At 30.4% G+C, this 12,396-nt stretch overlaps 1 long non-coding RNA gene across 1 annotated transcript in view; it reads right to left on the bottom strand.

Moving 5' to 3' along the window:
• Positions 1-6,811: 6,811 nt before the first annotated feature.
• Positions 6,812-12,396, bottom strand: part of LOC124896079 — a 13,931-nt gene continuing 8,346 nt past the window's right edge. The window contains exon 2 of the long non-coding RNA XR_007052506.1: positions 6,812-7,176. This is a non-coding gene — a long non-coding RNA (uncharacterized LOC124896079). The remainder of the gene's footprint in view (positions 7,177-12,396) is intronic.

The raw sequence follows: 12,396 nt of genomic DNA, 5'->3' as shown, positions 1-12,396 counted from the left end.
AATTCTCTATCTTTACATATTCAAAAAATGCTGAATTTAATTATTTTATTCACCTTTATTATTTAAACAATTATCCTATTTTGTGTAATATTTGAACTCATTAAAGTGAGGTACATGCGCGAGGCGCGTACACCTAAACTAGTACTATATAAAAAGTGTGAAGAGAATTAAAAATATTGTTTGAACTTTTTGCCCTTCATTAAAAGTCTCTGTTTTAGACATAATCGTCTTTTCACTATTTTTCTAATAATTAAAAGTTGAAAATTAATTAAATATTTATAGTAAATCCTTTTCTTATTAGAAGCCATTAGAATTAATGACAACTAATACCTTTTTCATTAGTTTAAGAATTCTAAATCAGCTAAAGTTATTTTAATAAGATTTGAAAAATCTAAAAATAAATATAAGAGCATTAGAATAAGAAAAATATAAGAAGTATCAAAATTTTAAAAGTTTTAAGGAAGTAATCAAAGATTTTAACTGTAAAAATAAGGAAATATTTTAAATATAGAAAAAATAAAAAGGAAAATTGTAAAACAAATATGGTTCAAATCGATGTGTTTATCTTAGCCTCTAGCAGTAAGGAAAAGAGGTACTGTGTGACAAAAGCAAAAGTAACAATCCATTAATCACTTAAAATTTCTGGCGGTAAAATATATATGTACTTACGATAAAATATATATTATGTTTATATTATTATATTAAAGTGTGAGGGACTTTGAGAAGTGATATGAACTTTCTGCACTTTATTAAAAATCTTCGCAATAGACAAAATCGTCTAATTTTAAATAATCAAAGATTACACGTGTGAGGCAAGTGCAGTTCAACTAGTATATATATATATATATATATATATATATATATTATAGTAGGGTTAAAGTAGAAATTATTATATTCATATTGGGTTATCTGTTTACCCAATAACCTAATAAGAAAAAATCAGAACCGAATAAATAACCCAATAAAAAAAATTATAAAATCTTTAAAAGAAGTTATTAACACAACAACCCAATAACAATAAGCCAACAATATTTTTATCGGCTCAATTTGTTGATTGATTTGATTTTTGCACACCCCTACCAGCTTCCCTTCTTTCCCCTCAACCCGCCTCTATTTTTTCCAACTTTAGCAACTTCAAAGATTTAATTAATATTTGAGAAAAATAATTAAAATAATTATTGTTGAATAAAAATTATCAAATCAAAGAAAGAAATTACAAAAAATAACAATTGAAATCGGTAGTCTTCTTACATATGCTAGATAATGTAAAAGAATTTACATGATTTGTTGCACATATTTTGGATAATAGTTGTATAAATCATGATGTTGCTGGCTATTTTCTTGTTTTTGATGATGTTAATGATTTTCAAAATCTAAGTTTATCATTAAAAAAACATAAAAACAAATTTAACACGTTTTGCTTAGTTTTGTGAAATTTATCTTTTTGTGGATTAAGGGCAAAATTATGATGAGTTTTGACTAAACCCAACCATAGTCGTTACTCGTTGTATAAACAACAGTGTTAAGGCCAAGCAGTGCAGGCAGTCATGCTGACCCTCACAACAACCCGACCAATAATTGTCGATTTGGTCAATTTTGGAGTTTTTTCAGTTTTTGACTAACTCCAAATGACTTGAAATTTGGTACGTTTATTGGAAACGACCCACTAAATAATTCACACAACTAGTTGTGATCCAGGCCATTTTTTGGCCATTCGGGGTTGTTTTGATGGGTTTTTGGGCATTTTTATGTTTTCAAGAAAATTAAAAATTCTGAAAAAATTATTTTTTGCAAACCAGTGGTGATAGGGATCATTCCTTATGATTTTCAGTGGTTAATAACAGTAAATAATATGAGTTTATATATTGACATAGGTCATCTTCCCCACCGGATAAACTTGTATAGTATAATATTGTTTTTTAGTCTCTTGTTTTTTATGACTTGTATTAACTTTCCAACTAAGTTACATGTTGGTTCAATGGTACAAGAGACTTATGAAATGTGATATTTATCTATCTTAAATCAATAGTTCTCTCTAACTTAGTTGGTTCTACTTTATTTAAGAGATAAAATATGTGACATTACATGTATATTTGCTTAAATGGTTAAGTTTAATTAACGATTCTAACTGTTTATGTGCATGGTTATATGTGTGATGTGGTTTTAAGAATTTTATTTTTCTGCAGCATGTCGAATGATCTATGTTTAATTTTCTTATATAACAGATTAACAATGTCTTCTTTCAATCCCTTAACCTCTATCCTGAATCAAAATAAACTAAAAGGCCTTAATTATGTGGACTGAAAACGTAATTTGGATATTGTTCTTACTGCTGAGGGCTTTAAATTTGTGCTGGTTAAGGAATGTCCTGTTAAGTCTGTTGAACCGACTGAAGATGAGACTAAAGCCTATGATAAGTGGGTTAAGGCTGATGAAATGGCAAGATGCTACATTCTTGCCTCCATAGCAAATGTGTTACAACATCAACATCAATCTATGACTACTGTTACGATATGCTTGAATCTCTCAAAGAGATGTTTGGTGAGAAAAATCATGCTGCAAATCAAACGATCATGAAAGCCCTTTTGATCATGAAAATGATTAAGGGAACTTCGGTGAGTGAACATGTTCCTAAAATGATGAGTTTGTTGAACAAGATGAAAATTTTTGGTGCGATTATTCATAAGAAATCTCAGGTTGAGATGGTTAGACAGACTCTGCCAGACAGTTTTCAATAGTTTCACTTGAATTATAACATGAATAAGATGGACTTATCTCTTGCAAAACTATTGAATGAGCTACAAGCAGCAGAATCTATCATCAAGCAACAAGCTCCTCCTGCGGTTTTCATGGTTGACAAACCTTCATCTTCTAATTCTAGGCCGAAAGGCAAAAAGAAAAAGAAGAAGAGGAGTCGTAAGGTTTCAGGAGCTAATGGTGGTATGTCTAAGCCTAATGGAAAGTGCTATCATTGCAAGCAACCTGGCCATTATAAGAAACAGTGCCCTGGATACATAGCAAAAATATAAAAACAAGGTACATCATTTTCATATTTCGCTGAAATATTTTTAGCGGCTGTTTCTACCAAATTTTGGGCTATTGATTCAGGAGCCACTAATCATATCTACACATCTTTGCAGGGGTTTCAGGAAATACGACGCCTAAGTGAAATTGAACTGATCGTGTTTCAAGCAAATGGGGTATCAGCACCAGCCTTAGCTATAAGAAATATTTCTATTTTATTTAGTAATTCTAGAGTTTTAAGCCTGGATAATGTTCTTTACGTACCTTCTATAAGAAGGAATTTAATTTTAGTTTAAAAAATAATAGATGTTGGTTATAATGTTTATTTTGCTAATAATTTTGTAATTATTAAGTTTAATAAGCATTTTATTATTTTTGCTCTCAGAATATATGATTTGTTTGTATTTGATGTTTCCAATGATATGCTACAAAAAATGAAACTTAATAATGTTGGTCAATCACATAAAAAACATATTTTGAAATTGAGTGAAACATACTTATGGCACTTACGTCTAGTTCATATTAAATTAAATAGGATCTCACGGTGGGTTTCTGATGGACCTTTGAGTTCATTGAAAGTAGAGGCGCTTTCAACTTCTGAATCTTGTTTAGAAGGTAAAATGGCCAAGAGACCATTTCCTTCCAAAGAAATAGATCCGATAATAAGTTAGAATTAATTCATACTGATTTGTGTGGTCCAATGAATATACAAGAAAGAGGTGATTTTGAGTATTTTGTGACTTTCACGGCTGATTACTCAAAATATGGATACATTTATTTGTTGCGCCGTAAATCTGAATGCTTTGAAAAATTCAAAGAATTTAAGATGGAAACGGAATGACATAACAAACATATCCATACATTACGATCCGATCGTGGTGGGGAATATCTTTCTAGGGAATTCATTAAATACTTATCAGAATCAGGAATTACATCTCAATATCCTGTCTCAGGAACAACACAACAAAATGGTGTGGCAAAACGATGAAACAGAACTCTTATGGAAATGGTTAGATTAATGTTAAGTTATTCAGATTTGCCCTTTTCATTTTGGGGTTATGCATTAGAAACAACAAATTATATTCTGAACTTGGTTCCCTCAAAATTAGTACCTTTAACTCTATCTGAATTGTGGAGTGGGCGCAAGCCTAATCTACGGCACATTCGGGTTTGAGGTTGTCCAACACATCTACTAAAAGGAAAAATTATTAAATTAAAATCTAGGACAGAAGTGTGCGTTTTTATGAGATATCCAAAAGGGACGAAAGGGGGTTTATTTTATTGTTCTAAGGAACAAAAGGTAATTATTTTGGCAAATGCCAGATTTTTTAAAGAGGATTATTTAATGAACCACATCCCTAGAAGTAAAATTATTTTACATAAATTGAGCAATACAATAACGAATAATGAAATACAAGAATAATGTTTGAAAGTCATTATTGACATACCACTGCATCCACGTAGTGGGATAAATATCATTAGGCAAGAGATTGCACAGGAGCAAATACAGGAGCAAATATTTGACATTACACTACCTCAAAGTAGTGGGAGTAACGTCGAGCCACCTGCAATTATGGAGGAAAACATTTAGGGTAATGTCGAGGAACCTGTCATAGTGTAGAAAGACATTCAGGGTATTTAGAATTTAGTTCCAGTAGTAGTAGACCCTGTAGTAACTAGTCGTTGTGGTGAGAGAATTATTAGAAAACTATTACGGTTTGCGCTCTTGGGAGAATCGTATGATAGAATCCTTGAGGAGCCTAATACGGAACCCCTTAATTATGCCAAAGCACTACATGATAAAGATGCTAAAATGTGGATTGCTGCTATTAAATCTGAAATGGAGTCTATGTATTCCAATCAAGTCTGGGAACTTGTAGAACCACCCGCGGGAGTCAAAACCATTGGCTGTAGATAGATCTATAACAAAAAAAAGGTGTGGATGGAAAAGAGCAAACTCTTAAGGCTAGGCTTGTTGCGAAAGAGTTTACTAAAAAAGAAGGAATTGATTATGAGGAAACCTTTTCGCCAGTAGCTATGCTTAAATCCATTAGGATTTTTTTATCCATTACTGCTCATTATGACTATTTTTGCAAATGGATGTCAAGACGACTTTCCTAAATGGAAGTCTTGATGAGTGCATTTATATGGTACAACCAGAAGGTTTCATGAAAAATGGTAATGAACATAAGTTTTGTAAACTTAAGAAATTCATTTATAGTTTAAAACAAGCATCTAGGGCATGGAATGCTTGTTTTGACAATTCAATTAAGACTTTTGATTTTGATCAATGTGAAAATGAGTCATGTGTTTATAAAAAATGGGACGGAGAAAGATTGTTATATATATATGTATATATATATATATATATGTATGTATATATGTATATATGTATGGATGTGAATGCATATGGTTGTTTATTTGGTTTTAAATGTTGCCATTATTTTATCATTATCCTGAGTGCATGCTAGCATTCACCCACTAACCTGTCTTCGGGTGATGTATCACCACGCGATGCAGGAATTAGCGATACTACTCCTTCTGCTCAGTGATCAAATTCGGGAATAACTTAGAGTTGGATTGAAGTGGTGAACTTCTATACTCCGGAAAGCTCCATTTCATGTTATGATCGTGTCTTCATACTTTGGTAATTTCTTAGACTTTGGTTTTGGCTATGGACGGGGGTATGTCCCGATCGAATACTGTCTTACTTTTGGATAGGATTTTGTGAGACAACTATGGGTTGGTATGAGCGGTATCAGCACTGGTGTCAGCCTTGGCATTGGTATTGGTGTTATGACTGATACCGGTTGACTCTATTTGATTTATGATTGTTCCATTTTGTTATGTTATATATATATATATATATATATATTAAAAAGTGAAGACCCTTAGAAAAGTGAGTTGAACTTTTTGACCCTCATTAAATAATTCTGCAACAAACAAAATCGTATTTTTACTATTTTTTAAAAATTTTAAAAATTAAAAATTCATTAAAACTTAATTCTTAAACCTTTCCTTATCTCAAATTATCTTTTATTATATTTATAATACTAGTTTAGTATACGTGCCTTGCACGAGTATGAATACTCCTAATTTTAGTTAAAATTATTTAACAAATCCTTCGATTTATATTATGACCAAATTCACATAAAAATAGTAGTTGTCTTCAAAGTATAGTTAGATGAGTTCTATATACGACTCTACTTAGATTAAAATAAATAATTGATAAAAATATTTAAAACCTCTCACTTTTAATGATAGTAAAAATATATATAACTCACTTTTTTAGATTTTTGTGATTTTCTTTTCTTTTTAAGATTTAAATTGTGTTAACTCGAAAAAATATCTAAAAATATACTTTTTTTATCATATTAACATGAGAAAAAGTGTGACTAATAATACTTGTCATATAGTTTTTAAGTATAATAATTATAATTTTAAAATATTAAGTTAATCTAATTCAATTTGTTGCCAAGAAATCATTAAGTTTCTAGTAGAAATAAGATTAAGTAATTATAAATATATTTATATTGTAGATGTAGATGTGTACACACAAATTTTTTTATTTTTGTATACATTTACTACTAATTGAAGTCCTCTTACAAATTATGTTATTACTTAAATCAATAAGGACTAACTTGAATATTTTATAAAATAATTTTAAAAATGAAAATAAATATAATTTTAGCTAAGTATCACAAATAATTTAAATACCAATCATAAAACATGTTATCACATTAAACATAAATCAAAATTAGACCGACAACTACTTACAATATATAGATGAAAATGAAAATTATAGAAAACAAAGTTTAGAAATTTGCAGAAACAAAAATTATCAATGTGTAAGTGTGATTCTTTGGACATGGCAATGATAGTCTTTTCTTCGCCTTTCTTTTTCAAAAATTAATTTTTCTTCTTCTGCTTGTAATTCATGGAGAAAGAAAATGAAGAAGAACAGCTTTAAGTCCAAAGCAAATAAGAAAATACATATCATCAGTTTAGTGTCGTATATAATTCCTACGAATTATAATTGAACGCATAACCTTAAATTTTTAGCCAATATAGCAATTGATTATCATCATCTGATCCACTTCATTCCTTGATAGGGTCGCATGATTTTTCTCTTTTTTCGATCAAAATTTTCAGCTGAAAGAACATAAAAAATATTAGAACTAATTATATGCAAAAGGAAGAAAAATAAGTTTAATCAAAACCAAATAAAAAAGCAAACGAACAAGAAGAAAAAAAATGCGTACGATATTATTAAGAGCTCAATCTTTGTTCGCAAAAAGTTACTTAAATAGAATTATATAAGATAATATTTTTGTATTTTAATTGATTTCTAAGTGTACTAAATATTAGGAATTTTACTTCTTTTAAATAAGTAAATAATTATATAAGGTAGTATTTTAATTGATTTAAAAATATAAAATAGTAACACTTTTACATATTTTAAAAAAGGGAAGATTACATATATTAAGAAAAAAAACATCGAAACGGGTTTAATTTTTTAAAAAATATTTTTTCTGCTTTTTCCACTATGTCCATATGTATGAATTTTGGTAAACAACTCTTTGGTTATATTATTTCGTAGCATATGAACATGGACATAGTGGAAAAAGCAGCTAGAGAAATTGTATGTCCATATGGGTTCTACGAAGGTGATTAACTACTCCTTTTGCTGGTGATGACTGTTTTTTGTTGTTTACATATATTTATAATCTTAATCTACAAGAAGTATACTGAGAAATAGTTTAAAGTAAGTTTTTATAGAAATTGTATCACTTTGGAGCTAGGAAAAAAATTATTGATGTTTTCGTATAGTTAGATGTGATTAATTACCTAAAGCATGAATATTTACGAGAAGAAGAAGAAGGCAAAGAAGAGCGTTGAAACCTAAAAGATCTACACCTCGATGGTGCTGAAGCAGGTTCATCCAGATATCGATATTTTTAGCAAGCCAATGAATATAATAAACAATTTCATTTTTGATATTCTGAGAAGCTTGCTCGGGAATCTTGTAGATTGACTAGGATCAACAAGAAGTCAACTATTATATCTACGAATATTTACACTATAGTGAGGCCTGATTTTTTTTTAAGGGACCAAGGTTGTTACTAAGTTCACTAGCTTTTAGTAGTTTGAATTTGGATAGCTTTTTGGCTTAGGGTCAATGTAAAGTTAGGTGGTTTTTCATGTTTGTTTGTGAAATGGCCTTAGTAAGATTATTGTAAAATGAATGAAAGGTTTTTAGATATTGAAAAAAATATGACAAATTTATTAATTAGCCGAATATTTATTATCTTATTATTTTCAACTTGGCTTAATGTGTCTGAATTTCAATAGTAATATATTGAAGAGTTATATCACATGGAGTGTAACCTTTTTGCCTTTTGAAATACAAACTTAAATATTTTGCAATAGCAGATTGGTGCAGTAAAACTTTTGCAATGTACGGGAAATTCGAAGATGACCAGACCATAAGGATCTAGAGTAAAGCTGTTGCGTACCGTAAAATATTTGATCTCGTATATACTTTTAACTTTTATCATTTGTTAAGATGATGGCACATTCAATTAATAAAATTCTACTTGAAGTGGTATTTATATTTAAAAAATATAGTTAAAAAAATGGCTTTATAAAAGGATAAAATAAGAACATTACAAAGTTTAGATAGAAGTTTTTTTTTCCTCTTGCAGCTGAAATTTTGATATCGAGAGACTGAAAATCAACTAAAACACTTGACGATGTCAATTATTTAATGATTGAGTTGATGATAAAATTAGAAAAGATTTGTGAAATGTGGTGGTATCTCGATGAAGACAACACTTGAATGAGCTAGTGGAAATCGTGGATACACATTTGATACAATGGATCTACAAATTAAATCTTACATAGAAACAAGATGTTGCTTAATTTACATGTAATTTTTTTTTTTAATATTAAACAACACGTGCAAAGCATATACACTAAACTAGTATATATATATATATGTTCGAAATTCATCCGATTTAAGGTGTAGGACGATTATGATTGGGTATTGGGGGTGGTCTCCGGTCCCGGTTGGGCTTGAGGCACCCGACACGACTAAGCCCTGATTCGGGTCGTGTCAACACAATGATAAGGTCTTATATTTATTGGACCATTTTTACTTGTGATTTATTTGTACTAATATCTGAAACAACTTCTCTACCTCCTTAAAGTCTGTATACAAGTCGAGGTAGGGGGTAAAAGTCTATATATGCTCTATCCTTTCTAGCTCCCTTTTAGGACTATTCAGAATTTATTGTTATTGTATTTATATTTTGCCGATGTAATTTTATATTAAGGCATAATCGGGGTCTTCATGTAATATGTTTGTTTGTGTAGATCAGAGTCTCCCCTTCATGTAAAGTGATTACAACTTTTGGTTGAAGAGTTGTTGGATTATGCCAGATTCACATGGATATGATGAAAACTATTATGGAAGAAATATCTTACTGGGGTGCGGGCAATTCATGGGTAAACACTCGTGATATAAAAAACACAAGTGGTGGCAATATAAACAATTAGCTATGAGCCTGAAGAAATTGACTTTTTTCCCTTGACATAGAAGAGGAAATTACATGCCATAGATCAAAATGTGGGTGACTTTAGATTTTTGATCCTAATAAAAAAAGTCTTTGAAAACTAGACGTTCTTCCTTTTTAAGTGTTGTACAAGTACAATTTGCCCCTCTACACCTCAAATATATTTTTAAACTTTTCATACTCATTTGTTTCTTAAATTTTATGTTTTATTATTTTCACTTTTTATTTTTTTCTTTAATTTTATTTTCATGTTTTAATTCATTTGGCCCAACCTTTATTTTTTTCTCTTTTTTTTCCTCAAGTATTATCTATTTCTTCATTTTTTTCCCTTTTTAATTCATTTGTCTTTAACCTTTATTGTTGGTTTTTATTTTTTTTCCTGATTATTCTCAATACCCCCTCTACACCTCAATTATTTTTAAACTTTTTATACTCATTTGTCTCTCATGTTCTATTTTTTTATTATTTTTAATTTTTATTTTTTTTCCTTAATTACACCTCAAATATTTTTTAACTTTTCATACTCATTTATCTCTCAAATTCTAGTTTTATTTTCATGTTTTAATTCATTTGTCTCAACCTTTATATTTTTCTCCTTCTTCTTTTTTCTCAAACATTATCTATTTCTTCATTTTTTTTAAATTCATTTGTCTCGACCTTTATTTTTCTTTTATTTTTGGCTTTTATCATTTATCTTTTTTTTCCTCATTTTTCTCAAGCTTTATTCTCATTTTTTTTTTTTAATTCTTTGCTTTTTTCTTAATCTTTATTTTTTTTTCTTGCCTTTTTTTTCTGAATCTTTTTTTATTTCTCTATTTTGTTTGGTCCCTTTTTTCTTTTTTCTCAACTTCTACTTTATTTTACTAATAAATAAAAATTGGATAATCCGCGGAGAGATCTTTTTTGACATCAAAGAAAATTTAAGGGCATGAAAACATAACGTGGTAGAGTCAACTCTTGCCCTAGGGGCATAATTTGTTGTTTGAAAGTTCTTGAGCTAAGTCTTGCCTCTAAAGCAATAGTTGTAGAACATCTCATAAATGAAAACATAACGTGGTAAAGTTAACTCATGCCCGTGGGGCACAATTTGTAGTTTGAAAGTCCTTGAGCCGAGTCTTACCTCTAAGGCAATAGTTGTAGAACATCTCATAAATAAAAATATAACGCGGTAGAGTTAACTCTTGCCCGTGGGGCATAATTTATAGTTTGAAAGTCCTTGAGCTAAGTCTTGCCTCTAAGGCAATAGTTGTAGAATATCTCATAAATGAAAACATAATGTGGTAGAGTCAAATCTTGCCCATGGGGCGTAATTTGTTGTTTGAAAGTCCTTGAGCTAAGTTTTGCCTTTAAGGCAATAGTTGTAGAACATCTCATAAATGAAAATATAACATGGTAAAGGCAACTCTTGCCCGTGGAGCATAATTTGTAGTTTGAAAGTCCTTGAGCGAAGCTTGCCTCTAAGACAATAGTTGTAGAACATTTCATAAATAAAAATATAACGTGGTAGAGTTAACTCTTGCCCGTAGGGCATAATTTGTAGTTTGAAAGTCCTTGAGCCAAGTCTTGCCTCTAAGGCAATAGTTGTAGAACATCTCATAAATGAAAATGTAACATGGTAGAGGCAACTCTTGCCCATGGGGCATAATTTGTAGTTTGAAAGTCTTTGAGCTAAGTCTTGCCTCTAAGAGAATAGTTGTAGAACATCTCATGAATAAAAATATAACGTGGTAGAGTTAACTCTTGCCCGTGGGGCATAATTTGTAGTTTGAAAGTCCTTGAGTCAAGTCTTGCCTCTAAGGCAATAATAGTTGTAGAACATCTCATAAATGAAAACATAACGTGGTAAAGTCAACTCTTGCCCGCGGGACATAATTTGTAGTTTGAAAGTCCTTGAGTCAAGTCTTGCCTCTAAGAAAATAGTTGTAGAACATCTCATAAATAGAAATATAACGTGGTAGAGTTAACTCTTGCCCGTGGGGCATAATTTGTAGTTTGAAAGTCCTTGAGCTAAGTTTTGCCTCTAAGGCAATAGCTATAGAACATCTCATAAATGAAAACATAATGTGATAGAATCAACTCTTAACCGTGGGGCATAACTTGTTGTTTGAAAGTCCTTGAGCTAGGTCTTGCCTCTAGGCAATAGTTGTAAAACATCTCATGAATGAAAATATAATGTGGTAGAGGCAACTCTTGCCCGTGGGGCATAATTTGTTGTTTGAAAGTCCTTGAACTAAGTCTTGCCTCTAAGGCAATAGTTGTAGAACATCTCATAAATAAAAACATAACGTGGTAGAGTCAACTCTTGCCCTGTTGTATAATTTTTTGTTTGAAAGTCCTGAGCTAAGTCTTGCCTCTAAGGTAAGAGTTATAAAATATTTCATAAATCAAAATACAGTGTGGTAGTGCCAAATCATGCCCATGAAACATAACTTGTTGTTTGAAAGTAATAAGTCTTGCCTTTACAATGTAGTAGTGTCAACTCTTTCCCATGAAACGTAGCTTGTTGTTTGAAAGTCATAAGTCTTGCCTTTATAATGTGATAGTGCCAACTTTTGCTCATGAGATGTAACTTGAATGGAAGAACTCGTAGAAAAGAACAAAAATAATAAAAATTGCGAAAAAAGAAGAAAATGAAGAAACATATTACAAAAATAAAAATCAAAGAAAATGTAGAGTTGAGAGAGAATAGGAAAAAAATAAAGGTTGATAAAAAAAAGAAAAATTACATAAAAATAAAGGTCGAGAAATTGTATGGGTTCTACGAAGGTGATTAACTACTCCTTTTGCTGGTGATGAC

The sequence above is a fragment of the Capsicum annuum genome, chromosome 1, assembly GCF_002878395.1.
Source record: "Capsicum annuum cultivar UCD-10X-F1 chromosome 1, UCD10Xv1.1, whole genome shotgun sequence".
Taxonomy (NCBI): domain Eukaryota; kingdom Viridiplantae; phylum Streptophyta; class Magnoliopsida; order Solanales; family Solanaceae; genus Capsicum; species Capsicum annuum.
The sequence above is the reverse complement of the archived record's forward strand: the minus strand, read 5'-3'. Positions and strand labels throughout refer to the sequence as shown.